The following is a 15,244-nucleotide window of genomic DNA, read 5'->3' as shown; positions in this document are numbered from 1 at the left end:
ACTTTTTCTTGTCCTTGATACTTGTAGCCAGCTGGAGTTCAGTTGCACCTTGGCTTTCCTGGTCTGGTCTCTGCAGATCTGGACCAGTGCAGAATATTCCTCCTTGGAGGTGGATTCCATCCTTCATCCTTTGTAGGCCTTTCTTTTTAGATGCAGGAAGTCCACTAGTTCCCTGCAGAGCCTTTCCTCTGAGATGGGATAGACTTTGCTTGTGCATCAAGGATCACTCCCTTAAAGGAGTAAACACTCATCCTGAACTCCCTTTCCCTTTGGGCTGAGGCCCTTTAGGGCCTCACTGACAAGCCTCCTGAGCTTGATGGCTACAGCATCAGAAATTCTTTCTACTGGATGGTGGCTTGGGACTGTAGTTTTTGGACACCTGTTTAAAAGAGATCTCAGTTTTGGGGTCTTAAAGTGTGTTGGATGGGTCCAGGGGTGTAGGTTGTAGCAATGTTGGTCTAAGGACATAGGCAGACAAGGTTCTTTGCATGAATCTGATATCTTTTATTGGACCAACTTAAATAGTTGGAAAACAATTATTAAGCAAGCTTTCAGGTTCAAAAACCCTTCGTCAGGCTAAGGAAGTTTCAACAGTTGGTGTGCGCTCTTCTTGGATGGGGCCTGCTTTTGTAGACATCTTGGAAAAACTCTGTCATTCCTACATCTCCTCTCCAATAGAAATTGGAGCCATTTGTAATGAGGAAATTCCTCCACAAAAGAGCTGAAATTACAGGTCTGAAATATGGAGGTTTCAGAGTTCAGGCTGTACTTCTTAAACAATGGCACTGACTCACAATTAAAAAAAACAAAACAAAACACCACAACTGGATTCATAATTTTGAGCCTGCATAGACAACTGGTATGATTCCATACTTGTGGATACATTCCACTGCACAATGTCACAAGAAGTGAAAGTAGTGAGACTATAATGCTGTAGTCAAAATGGGGATGGGATAGAATTACTTTCCCATGTTTCCCCACTCTGTTCTGAAAGAGATCCAAAATACTCGATTTACAGTCTACCATTGGCCACACAAAGTCTTTTCAAGGACAGGGGTAGGATCATCCCTATCCAATCTAAGGCACAGGCTTGCACTAAATGACTTCTGAAGGTCCTTTCCTGCCTTACTTCTCCATGACAGTAATGCCCTATCCTTCCTGGATGGGGAGACAAAGTCATGATATTACCCATGCTCTGCTCCTTCCCATCTGTTCCTTGGTCTTTTGAGTTGGAAGTGACTTGCTCTGCAGAGGTTATATCTGCTCCTGTAACAAGGGCAGCTAACACAGGAATGAAGTTGCAGCTTTCCATCACTATAGTCCCCTGCATGACTGAACCTTAAGTGAGGCCCTAGAAAGCAACGGATTAAGGAGTCCACTGCTCCTAAGGAACAAATTCTGCATTGCTCTATGGGTGATGTCTCATGCAAGTTATTCAGTGAGTTTACTTGTAAATACCTACTGAAGCTGTGCAAAATGGTACCATTCTGTTTCCCCTTGAGTTTCGACAGTTCCAGGGAACAGTGTTCTATTTCAAATTTCATTTGGATTTGAAACAGCCGTTTTGTCTAAACAAAAAGGCCATTTGGACATTTTGCTGGGGCAGGAAGGCAGCCCAGCTGGGTTGCCTCTTCGCCCCCTGATGCAATCTAGTGCAGGGGATGGGAAGGCTGCCCAGCTCAGCTGACTTCCCATCCCCAGTGCTATGGCTGAAACAAAATGAGGCTAGTCAAAACATTGAGGCTATTTTGATGGTCTGCGTTTCATTTTGATTTTGCCGTTTTGACCTTGAAATGAGTTGAAACAGTGTCAAAACAAAACCGGCGAAATTTCACACAGCCCCAATACCTACATCATCAGCATCTATACATGAACCAAAATTTAGGGCAAGTACAACCTGCCTAAAGCAGTAGCAGGTAGAGAACACAAAGCTTGGCAGCTATAGCAACAGCAAGGGGAAGATGGTACAGGTACTAAAGAGGACAGTCCAAGATGGCTGGCTCTGTGGCAAATTGCATGCTGGGGGCTGTCCAAAAGGTAGCCAAGTTGTTTGACTCTGGGAGGAATTGGTGGTAAGAAATAGGTTAGGCTGGAGCTGTTGTGGGCTAGCAAGTTTTGAACCTGGAGATGTGGTTGTTTCTGATATAGTGGGGCTCCTGGAAAAGGGTGGTTACTGTGGTCTGTGACCTGGGAGCTAAGGGAAGGTATGGAGGAAGGAGCAGATTGCTAGGAGGTCCTTGTTGCAGCTGACCAAAAGGGGCGGGGGAGGGAAATACAGGGAAATCAGGAACTAGGCATGGGCCTCTCACCTTGTGCTTGTTCTACTGAAGCACAGTGGCTTTTTTCAATACCATCTCCATGTAAGCAAAAAGGTGCAGAACTAAAAGTGAATGGCTACTTTCTCCTTCAGTTAGAGAGAGCATTCTGCATCCAACCTGAGGCAGGGTTAACCTGAGGCAGGGTTGCTGAATGCCACATAAGCTCACAAAGAAGAATTTTTCTAACTATTTTAGTTGGTCTAATAAAAAGATATTGGATTTACCCAAAGAATGTCGTCTGCCTACATCCCAAGCCCAACACAGCTACAACCTATACCCCTGAAACACAAGATGCACACCACTTAGCAGCTCTTTTCCGTTTCTTATGTTTGCAACTTAAAAATAGCCACAGTGATAGGCTTCTAGTTCACATTTATCCCTCCTGTGCACACAGAAAAAAGACAAAGTCAGATATTCATTTAGAAGAATTGCAATGACAATCCATAAAGTATTTATGGCATATTGCACCATCCCTCTACTTACCGACTCCTCTCCTTAAAAGATTTGGAGATGACTGGGTAGATTTCCTTCACTCCTGCTGTAGAAAATAAATTTGTACCATACTTTCTGATACTCTGATATGGTAGGAATTCAGATTGGCAGACTTGTAGCTGTGATGGCTGTTTAAGTTTGAAACTGTCTTGTTTGAAAAGAGCAAAGTTAATGTTGAACTTCATGAGCACCTAATATTTGAGCTTTTTTTTCTTTCTTTTTTTAAAAATGGTTTTCAAGAGGTGATCTATTCTCTCAGACCATCTCCCCTCCCTACCATCCAACTTTCCATGTGGGACAGAATATTATCATCTTATGAAAGCCACAGCTGTCACCACATATGTGCATGTTTAAAGGAAGTAAACATAATGAGTGTTGATTTAGTACCTCCGAACTGATGCTGCATGATAAGCCTATTGTTTAAAAGGTTGATTGAATTTTTTATTATTACAAGAAATATTTGACTTCAGTGTGTTGAGCCCTTCAAACATTTGGGAAAGATCCAAGTTAACACTTTGTGTTCAAATTATCTGCTCAAAAAGATCCTTCCCATCTTACATGTAAGAGAAAAAGAAGGTAGAAAATACTGGAGGCAATTCACTGGTAGCTTGACTAGCGTGAAGATGAAGGTTTTTGTGGAATATGAGGCCATTGTTCAGGACAGTTGGACAATACCTCCAACAGGGAGGGTGGCTGGTTTTCTGGACTGGAGACTAGCTGGGGAACCCCAAAGGGAATTAAACCATCAACATCCTGGGTAAGGTTGATGGAGACCAAATCCCTGAAGTTAGCAGGGGACCTGAAGAAAGCACAAGGAGGAAGGGCAACAGTGAAGACCTTCTCATTCTTGAGCAAGTAGTGCAATTGGGTAATCACCTCAAATGTCTGTACACAAATGCATGGAGCCTGGGAAACAAGCAGGAAGAACTGGAAGTACTCACACATGGTCCCACAACTATGAGGCGACTGGAATAATAGACTTGGTGGGATAGCTCATGATTGGAGTACTGCCACATCTAGGTATAAAAAACTGTTCAGGAAGAAGAGGAAGGGGAGAAGAGAAGGAGTTTCTCTTTATGTAATGAGTTGTGCAATTGCTCAGAGGTACAGTATGAAACTGAAGATAGGCCTGTTGAAAAAAAGTCTCTGGATTAGGGTCAGAGGGTACAGCAGCAAGGGTGATGTTGTGGTGGGTGTCTGCTATAGACCAGGAGGATAAGGCTTACTTCAAACAGCTAGTGGAAGTTTCTCCATCATAGGCCCTGGCACTCATGGGGGACTTCAAATCACATTGGCTAGAAGAGCAATACAGGAGTGCACGGGCAATCCAGGAATTTTTTTGGAGTCTTGGGAACAACTTCCTGGTACAAGTGTTGGAGCAGCCAACTAGGGGCCATGCTCTTCTTGATCTGCTGCTTGGAAACAGGGAAGAATTGGTGGGGAATGTAGTATAGTGGATGGCAACTTGGGCAGCAGCAGCCACAGGATGACTGAGTTCAGGATCCTGAGGAAATCAGGGAAGGAGAGAAGCAGAGTAAGGACCCTGAATTCCTGAAAAACCAAACTGACTCCTTCAGGGAACTCATGGGCAGGATCCCCTGGGAGGCCAGTCAGGGGGGGAAAAAAAGGGAGTCCAGGAGAGCTGGTTATACTTTAAACAAGTCTTACTGAGGGCACAGGAATGAACCATCCCAATGTGCAGGGAGACTAGGAAGTATGGCAGAAGACCAGCTTGGCAAAGAACTCAATGAGCTAACACACAAAAAGGAAGCTTAAAGAAATGGAAAATTGGAAAAAGGACTAGGGAAGAGTATGAGTATTAGTCCGGTATGCAGGGATGAAATCAGGAAGGCTAAAGTGCAATGACTTACAACTAACAAGGGCTATGAAGGGGAACAAGAAGGGTTTCTACAAGTATGTCAGCAACAAGAGGTAGATTATGGAAAGTGTGCATCCCTTACTGAATGGGGGAGGCTACCTAGTAACAGATGATGTAGAAAAGGCTGAAGTACTCAATGCCTTTTTCACCTCAGTCGTCACCAGACAAGGTCAGCTCCCGGATGGTTGCACGTGGCAGCACAGCTTGGGGAGAAGGTGAGCAGGTGTTGACAGAACAAGGAGCAATGGTCTCAAGTTGCACCAAGGAAAGTTTGGGTTAGATATTAGGAAACACTCTCACAAGGCAGATAATAAAGCACTGGAACAGTTTACCCAGAGAGGTTGTGGAAACTCCATCTTTAAAGAGATTTTAAGACTTGGCTAGACAAAGCCTTGGGTGGGATGATCTAGTTGGGGCTGGTCCTGCTTTGAGCCGGGGGTTGGATTAGATGACCTCCTGAGGCCTCTTCCAACCCTTATTTTTAATGGTTCTATGAACTGACAGCAATGAAAGAACAAGTTAGGGACCATTTAGAAATACTGGATATGTACTAGTTCATGGAGCTAGATGTGATGTACCCAAGGGTGCTGAGGGAGTTGGCCAATGTGATTGCAGAGTTGCTAGCCATTATGTTTGAGAACTCAGGGTGATTGAGAGAGGTCCTGGGCGATTAGAAAAGGGCAAATACAGTGCCCACCTTTAAGAAAGGGAAGGAGGAAGATCTGTGGAACTACAGACTGGTCAGCCTCACCTCAGTCCCTGGGGAAAAAAAGGCATGGAGCAGGTCCTCAAGGAATCTATTTCTAAGCACTTGGAGAAGAAGGTGGTTAGAAACAGTCAGCATGGATTCACCAAAGGAAAGTCATGCCTGACCAACCTGATTGCCTTCCATGAGATAACTGGCTCTGTGGATGCAGTGAGCACAGTGGATGTGAAGCACCTTGACTACAGCAAGACTTCTGATATGGTGTCCCATAACATTCTCAGCAAGCTAAGGAAGTTTGGGTTGGATGAATGGACTATAAAAAGGTAAATAGCAACTGGATAGGTTGTCAGACTCAAGGGATAGTAATCAATAGCTCTGCCCTTTTGGAAGCCAGTATCATGTGAAGTGCCCCAGGGATAGGCCCTGGGGCTGACTTTGTTTAATATTTTCATCAACCTGGAAGACGGGATGGAGTGTACCCTCAGCAAGTTCATGGATGACACCAAGCTGGGTGGAGTAGTAGATATGCTAGGGGGTAGAACTAAGATTCAGAGTGACCTAGATGAATTGGAGAACTGGACCAAAATAAATCTTATGGGCCGTGTCCAGATGAGCATGGACATCTGGTTCCCCATGGACAAGTAGCAGTGGCACACCTTGTGCCACTGCTACTTGTCCCCAGGGAATACCCATGGCATGCACACTTTGGCATGTGGCAAGTTCCCCTGGGTGGAGTAGGAGAGGCGGGGGCTGGCACTGGGGATCCTCCCAGGCAGAGCCTCACTGGCAGCCTTAGCACAGGTCTGGGTGGCTCAGCTTCACTTTTCAGTGGCACACACTACCTGTGCATATGCTGCTCTGCTTTTTTTCCTCTGCCTCCCCCCCTCCAGAGGTCAAAAAAACTGCAAAAAAGAGGAGCCATGCACACATGGGCAGCACTCCCTTGCTGTGTGGAGAACACCTGACTATGCAGTATGTGGTGCTGTAGATATGTTTATGGCACCACATACTGCACAGCTGCGCTTGTCTGGACGTGCCCATGAAGTTCAATAAGGAGAGGTGCAGAGTTTTTTTTACTTAGGAAGACAGAACAATTCCAAGTACTGGTACAGGCTGGGGACTGACTGGCTACGCAGCAACTTTGCACAAGAGGACCTGGGGGTTGAACCAACAATGTACCCTTGTTGTGAAGAAGGCTAACAGCCTACTGGGCTGCATTAGTAGGAGCAATACAGGCAGACTGAGGAAAAAGTGATGATGCCCTTCTATTTGGCACTGGTGAGGTCACATCTGGAATACTGTGCCCAGTTCTGGGCTCTCCACTACAGAAAGGATGTGGACAAGCTGGAGAGACAGTTCAACAGAGGACAACAGAAATGGTTAAAGGGCTGGGGAACATGACTTCTGAGGACAGGCTGAAAAAACTGGGCATATTTCGTCTGGAGAAGAGAAGAATGAGGGTGGATTTAATAGCAGCCTTGAATTATCACAGAAGGGACCTCAGGAGCTAGCCTAACCCCCTGCTCAAAGCAGGACCATCCCAACCAGATCATTCCAGCTAGGGCTTCATCAAGCCAGGCCTTAACCTCCATGGATGGAGATTCTACCACCTCTCTGGATAACCTGTTCTACTGCTTCACCACCCTCCTGGTGACAGTTTTTCCTAATATCCAACCTAAACCTCCCTTGCTGCAACTTGAGACCATTGCTCCTTGTGCTGTCACCTGCTACCACTAAGAACAGTCTCTATCCTCTTTGGGACCACCCTTCAAGTAGTTAAAGGCTACTATCAAAACCCCCCCTCCGTCTTCTCTTCTGCAAACTGAACAAGGAGAGGCCAGGGGAACTGCATAAGTCATGTACCCCAGCTCCCAAACCACCATTTGTTACTCTCCACTGGACTCTCTCTAACTTGTCCACATCCCTTCTACAGTTGGGGGGCCAAAAACTGGACACAGTAAACTCCAGAAGTGGCCTCACCAAGGCAGAATAGAGGGGAATAATTACTTCCCTCAATCTGCTGGCAACAATTCTGCTAATGCAGCCCAGTATGCTGTTAGCCTTCTTGGAAACAAGGGCACACTACTAGCTCATATTCAGCTCACTGTCCACTGTTACCCAGGTACTTCTCTGTAGAGCTGCTGCTTAGCAGTGAATCCCCATCCTGTACCAGTGCATGGGATTGTTCTGTCCTAAGTGCAGGACTTTGCACTCGTCCTTATTAAACCTCATGTGATTTCTTTTGGCCCAATCCTCCAACCTCTCTAGGTCACTGAATCCTACCCCTTCCCTCCAGTCTATCTATCCACTACATACCCTAGCTTGGTGTCATCTGTGGACTTGCTGAGGGTGCAATCCATCCCATCTTCCAGATCATTAAGGAAGATATTGAACAAAATTGGCTCCAGGACCAACCCCTGGGGCACTCCACTTGATACTGGCTGCCAGCTAGACATTGAGTCATTGATTACTTCCCACTGAGCCCAACAATCCAGCCAGCTGTCTATCCACCTTACTGTCCATTCATCCAACCCATACTTGCTCAGCTTGCTTGCAAGAATCCTGGGGGAGACAATATCAAAAGCCTTGCTAAAATCAAGGTATATCACTTCCACTGCTTTCCCCACATCCACAGAGCGAATTATTATCTCATCATAGACTGCAATCATGTTGGTCAGGCATGACTTGAGGATGGAACTAGACTGTTTTCAGTGGTGGCAGATGAAAGAGCAAGCAGCAATGGTCTCAAGTTTCATCAAAAGAAGTTTAGGTTTGAAATCTATAACATCCTGGACATTAGGACTGGAAGGGACCTCATGAAAGCATTGGATCCACCCCCTGCCCAAAGGGCAGGAAAGTCAGCTGGGGCCAGATGACCCCAGCAAGATAAATCATCCAAAAGTTTCTTGAATGTGTCCAGAGTAGGTTCTTGCACCACTTCTGGGGGAAGCCTATTCCAGACTCTGGAGACTTGGACAGTAAAGAAGTTTTTCTTTATGTCCAGTCTAAAACAGTCTTCCAGCAGCTTGTGACTGTTTGACCTGGTCTTCCCTTGGGGTGCCCTGTTGAACAGATGTTCACCGTGACCCTGATGCACTCCCTTTATGTACTTATAGGCTGTGACAAATTCCCCCCCTGATCCTACACTTCTCTAGGCTGAAGAGTCCCATGCCTCTCAGCCTCTCCTCATAAGGACTGCTCTCTTGACCTTTGATCGTATGCATGTTTCTCCTCTGGACTCTCTAAAAAGGATGTGGAGAAGCTTAACAGTGTGGAGCCCAGAACTGGATGTAGTACTACAACTGTGGCCTCACCAAGGCCAAGTAAAGCAAGAGGATGATATTATGGGTCTTGTTTGAGATGCATCAGTAGATGCAAGCCAGGATTTAAATTACCTTTGCCAACTGGAGTCATGATGCTAGTGAGTGTAGCACTGCCAAGTCTATAGGTACGATGTGGGTTCTCTCTCCTGAGGTGGAGCACCTTGCATTTCTCTATGTTGAATGTCATAAGGTTTTGGTCCATCCACCCTGCAACCTCATCCAGGTCAGCTTGAAGCCCCAGCCTATTTTCTAGAGTGACCACGCTTCCCCATAATTTGGTGTCATCTGTGAATTTAGCCAGTCTGTTTCTGGCACCCAAATCCAGATAGCCTATGAATATTAGGAAAAACTCTTATAAGGAGAGTTGTAAAGCACTGGAACAGGCTATCCAGAAATGTTGGAATCTCCATCCTTGGAGGTTTAAGATCGGGATAGGAAATGTCTCAACTGGGATGAGATAGTTGGGTATGGTCCTGCTTTGAGCAGAGGGTTGGACCTTGCTCCTGAGTCAAGCTGAAAACACAGTAGCTGGGCATCATAGTGGAGTATCCCCCACTGACCCTTACTGGGGTCATGTAAAACCCTGTTGGCCATCCTGTTCCCTCCTGAGAATGGAACATAAAAGTTTTTGCTCCCAGAGGGAGCATCTTCAGCTACCAGTAGGAGTGCCAGCGGCACCATCTGAGGAATCCCTGGCACTGCAGCCACCGTATTTCATCAGCTTGTGCTCGATCGGGGTTGGCTGGCATGCAGCTGATCATGTCATAAAGATGTGCCCTGCGCCAGCTGAAGAGGGGAGAACAGAGACCATGGAGCACAGGTGCAGGAGAGCCAGCCCCGACTGGAGTGAGCCTCACCGGGGACCAAGAGGGAAAAGCAATGCTGGCACCCCCAACTGGAAGCTTGGAGGAGCCTCACCATCGTGAGACCAGCGGCAAAGCACTGGGGAATCGTCGACACAGATTGAAGGTGACAAGAGGTGATAGGTGCTTCACTGGATGGGAGAAGACGATGAGCTGCGAGTCTGTTCTGTTGGGTGATGGTGAAAAAGTACGAATTTAAGGGACCGGCTCTAAGGGAGCATAGCAGTAGAAGCTCACTGAACTGTGTCAAGGAGGGCTACTGATTGCTGAGGTAAAGGCAGACCAACTGAGAGGATGGGGCTATGTCACCACTCGATGGGACTTGACCTGATTGGACTGAGTTGATGCAAGGATGGGATGCAAGGGGAGGCAGAGCCCCAGGGAACAACAACAAGATGCTCGTGACAAAAGGTGAACACCAGTAAGCGAGACAGAGGGTGTGCCCTGCTAATGCGCCAGTCAGGTCAACCTGTCAGGCCCTAAGCGCTGGCACTTAGAAGATTAGACCCCTAGACCTCAGCGGCATACCACAACCACTTACACTGTGAAATAGCAAAGAGGGCCCAGGCCTATGGCTACAGCTATACCACAATGAGGCACTACAACTTCCAAAATACAGGGGGCCAGTAACTGCCAGAACCCGTTCCTGGTCAGTCTGCTCCAGGATTAACACCCCCATGGGTATTAACCCACTCAAGGCCTGTGTGGCTAAACTGCCAGCCGAGCTGCCCGGATTCCATTCCCAATTAGTTTGCTCCAGGAATCAACATTCCTCACTCAAGAGAGAAAAAGAGGGGAAAAGGGAGGAAAATAGGAGTGTCAGACTCCAAGACAGACTTTCTCTCCCTGTACCTGAGGCTTTCCCTTGCCTCTGCAGTGAAGAAGGTAGAGCCCCCACGGGAAGCAGTTTTTCTGGCTCCCTATTCAGTGGTGCAGCTCTCAGCAGCCCCAGGAGACCAGTGCTGCATAGAGAGGAAGCATCACCTCCTTGGACCTATACTTGAGAGTGACAAAAGTTTTTACCTTAGGATATGCCTGTATATGCTTTTAGATTATGGCAGTTGATATTACCACTCTGTTAGCATCAGTGAGTTTCAGTAAAGGTGAAGAGGAAGGAACCTATTCCTTGAACACATGCATATATACTGCAGTTATATACCGGCATCGTCCTTTAATGCCACGCAGTGGCCCAAAGCCACCACGTACCCTCTTATTCAGGATGAATGTATTCACCATGATGCTGAAATATCAAGTACAAAGGGAAAAATCTTGTAGCCTTTGCTAGTGCAGACCCTGTGGCAATAAGAGCTTCATTTGTTGGTTGTCTGTCAGGACATTCCAATTCATAATTGCTAGTAACCCAGCCATCCTTGCTTTCACATATACTAAGAAGCACATAACATAGCCCAATCATATTTGATGTAAAAGACACTAAAAGTCCTGAGGAGCTTAGGCAGCACCACTGTGCCTTTAAATCAGACAAGGGCTCCATTCTACACATGCTAAATGTGTAGCTGAAGTGCCTCATCTGAGGACTTACTGGCATTCATCAGGACAACTCCTTATCAACCAGAGCTAACTAGAACACCTAAAATTGCAGGACATTGATGTTGGCTGCAGTTAGATGGAAATGATGTACCAACTTACCTACATGGAAGCAAGCCCAATTCATAAACAGCATCACTAGATGTACTGGCAGGTGTTCTGTAAGTGTGTCACTGTGGTCCATGAGGGTCTTCATAAAAATGGAGTAAGCCATGAATGCCACATACCCTCAGAGGCCAGGGGGACATGGCAGCCATCCACAGATGCCACCGGCGGTGTTGGCAGTGGCCAGCAGCAATTGAGGACTGCCCACAGATGCCGCTGGCAGTGGCAGCAGTTGGCAGGGTGAGGGGGGGGTGAGCAGCAACTGCCCACAGGTACTGCCAGCAGCACCTTTTTGCAGGGGGTGCACTGCCATGCGCATGGGGTACATGGGCACACCCTACGCATCATCAATGGAGTAAGCCGTTTTTGTTCAAGTACTTGCTTGCTTGAAACAGCAGACGTTAAAAAAAAAAGAAAAAGAAAAATGGACGTGTCCCAATCGCACCTGCACTGCTTGGGTTGTCCTCAGGCTTGTAAGAAGAACTAGCAGATTTGGATAGATGGACATAACAGTATCAATTGCCTTGAAAACCACAATGATCTCTGTGCAAGTATAGATTCTCCGATCCCAGACTTATTGCTAGCAGAGATGACAAAACTTTATCTTGCCTTCCAGACCTTCTATCATTTCTCCATTACTGTGGACAAAACCACTTTCTTTTCTACTGCTTAGGCATCATCCTGCACATCATCTTCACCTTAACCTGGATGTGAGGACCTAGAGAGAGGTCCATCTCCAAGTCTTTCAGATTCTTTTGGCATAACAACTCTGAAATAGCCTTTTCCATCCATCCACAGAGCTAACGCTTGTCAGGTTCGTGTCATCTCTGGGCTTGAACATTAGAATGCTCTTTTTGGACTTCCAACCTTGCTGCACTCTTACACATCCAGAATGCTAGAAAAGCATCCTTTTCTGAGTCAGTCACTTTGACTGTGACCCTAATTTATTTCTCTGCACCGGCTCCCTCTTACACATTTCATAAAATATAAGCCACTCGTCTTTACTTTCACCTTAGCCTGGGACCTTTCCCTATGTTACTTACCAGTTCTTATTCAGTATTGAAATAAGACTTCCACATTCACTCATAAACCTGTTGTTTTCCACACACATGCATCTTCCTGGCTTCTTTCATGCATCCTCTTAATCTTAGGATGAAGCTTCCATACATAGCCACAAAACCATTCAATTATCATTCTTCAAATCCCTCCTTAAAATCCTCTTGCCTATAAAAAGACTACAGTTCAACCACTGGTATGTGAAAACAATATCCATCATGAGGGCCAGTATTGCCTTTAGTTTCCTTATACTCCCCCGTGTATCTACACCCCTCTGCTGTCTCTCCTCATACTCAGGGTGTAAATTCTTTAGGTTTACAGGGACAGTCTTTACTCTACAGTTGTGCAATGCTGAGAACAGCAGCATTATTTTTTTTAATGGTGAGCCTCTTACTTATACTCCAACAGCAGTAGAGTCCAGGACTGCTACTTGTCACAGAGCAAAAGCCACATGCTGCTGTATCTCTATTGTTTCTTTCATCTATTGGTGTGTCCCTGAAGTGCTGGGTCAAGTTCTTCACAGCTCCATGAATTGGTCTTTTTTATACAAAAGTTATGAACCTCCTCTGGTCACAATGTGGCTGCACCAAGCATGTGCTTGGACTCCTGACCCAGAAGCAGTGGTCTGCATAGGGGTCATTTGCCATTAAAATACCATCAGATCTATCTCCATCATGTCCATGTAGTCCCATTCATTGGCTGCTGTTGCATTTTTAACTGCAAATTACTGAAAGGCCTAGCACCTTGCATTAACCAAACACGCTGACATGGTTAACAAGAGCTCACAATAAAAGGGGTAGTCTACTGTATGCCAAGATCAGAACGGTACCTTACCATGTGGTTACTGTATAGTGAAGACAAAGGCTTTATTTGTTACTGTGGGTTTCCACAGTTTGTCTGTTCTAGGTTCCCACTACTATCTTCACATGTCAGACATGCCCAGACTACAAATGTAAAGACAGGCAGGAATGTCTCTCTGTTCTTAGGTTTTTGGTTGTAGCCGTGTTGGTCTAAGGACATAGGCAGGCGAGGTTCTTGGAGTTGATGGGGCATCTTTTATTAGACCAACTGAGTAGTTGGAAAAAAGTTCTTAGCAAGCTTCCAGGCACAATCACTCTTCTTCCGGCATAGGAAGCCTCTGCTGTTCTGAGGCTCCAAGGAGTAAGATAAACTAAAAGGGCGACAGGATGTCAGTGAACTTGTTTTGTACCTTGAACATCTAGGACTGTAGAGTCCCTTTAACTCACCTATGGCTTCGCTTACCCCCCTCCCACCCTGATTTACCTTTTGTTTTCCTAATTTCACCTATTTGCATTCTCACTGACATCTTGTCACACTTTTAGCTTCTCTCATTCCTTGGAGTCTCAGAGACTTCCTATGCCAGAAGAAGGGCAATTGTGCCCAAAAAAATTACACAGAACTCTCCCCCCCCTCCACTACTCAGTTGGTCTAGTAAAATAGATTGCATCTACCCAAAGAAACTTGTCTGTCTGCTCTTAAGCATTCATTCTCTGTTTTACATTCATTAACAATAGTATGAAGGAGTAACTTGTATGAGCCAGGGCAGCAGTAGAAAGAACACAAATATAAGCAGCAAGTGGATTTTTCCTGTTTTCCATTAGTGCTTGAATGCTAATGACTTAATCTTGCCAGTTGCTGAGAATCTTCAGGAAGGAAATGAGTTCCCTCTACTCCCATTATTTTAATGCAATTTAAGTGCACTCAGTGCCTCATTGAGGCACTCGACACCTCACAGAAGCAGATGCTAAATGCTTGGTACATTAACTGTCCGACTGTTATACTCAACCCTTTGATTGTTGTGGTTATTAAAAATTCTTCAGTTGCAACAATTTTCCCATGTTATTGCCAGAGTATTGATAACTCCTGTCCCGACCTCTTCTAGAACATAAATAACTCATTAATCACAACTCTAATCTCCAAGAAATAACACTACACATACTAAGTCCTTATCTGTTGCTTTTCGTGTAAACATTTAAAATAATGGCTCTGCTTACCAAGCTGGTTTCCTGGCCAATCTTCCTTTAGCAGTGCTGTGTTCAATTTAACCCTCAGTTAGGCAGCTAAAGCTGCATTGCTATTCTCTTAGTGCCAAAATAGTAGTTTTTCACTTCCAGAAATTAATTCTCATAATATTTAAGAAGTCAGGATGACCCATTTTTAAGGATAAATCAGTAAGTTTTTTTTTTTTACATTTCTTTCCTTTAAACAATGCTTGCAATGAGGCTTACATTGCTAAGAACTTGGCATTGGCAGCAAGGTGCTGTGAAGAAGGACTGGGATTAGTGTTTTAAAAAGTAAGAGAACCCAGATAGAAATCATACAGAAAAGCATATTCAACACGCAAGTTAGAAAAAAGTCCCTGTTCGTGAATGCTGCAGAGAGGAGGGTGCTTCTCCCATGTTAATTAATGCCTCAATGCGTCAACAAACATGAGCCCATGGAAATTTACAGGAATTTGGGAACTGCAAGATGTCTGAAACAGTTGAAAGCATTAACTTACTGCGCCACCTAGCCCTCACTGGAGGTTATTTTCTCTTAGACCTTATGACGCAGAAGTAGTAAAATCAACAGTCCAAGAGGGGAAATTAAGCTGATAGATCTATACCAGTAGAATTTATGCAGCATGCTTATTTCAGCACGAGTCTTTTCCAGTTTTTGCCATTTTGGAAGGGGTTTGGGATTTTTTTTTTTCTTTACAGAATAAAAATTACACTTACTACAAGTAAGACCTGGTCCACAGTAGAAGTCTACAACAAGAGCTTGTTATGTTGTTTGATAGGATTCTTCTCTTAAAAAAGAAAAAGAACCCCCACCCCACCCCCCCAAAAAAACCACCTTAAGCCAGATAACTTTGCTGCTAAGAGTCCTAGTGAAGATGTACCTTACAGAAGTGGGAGTCTTTCTGCTGGCATAGCTTCACTCAAGGAAATGGCATA

This window comes from Gavialis gangeticus, unplaced genomic scaffold (assembly GCF_001723915.1).
Source record: "Gavialis gangeticus isolate Ggan-Ray unplaced genomic scaffold, GavGan_comp1, whole genome shotgun sequence".
Lineage (NCBI taxonomy): Eukaryota > Metazoa > Chordata > Crocodylia > Gavialidae > Gavialis > Gavialis gangeticus.
Note: the sequence above shows the minus strand (reverse complement) of the source record.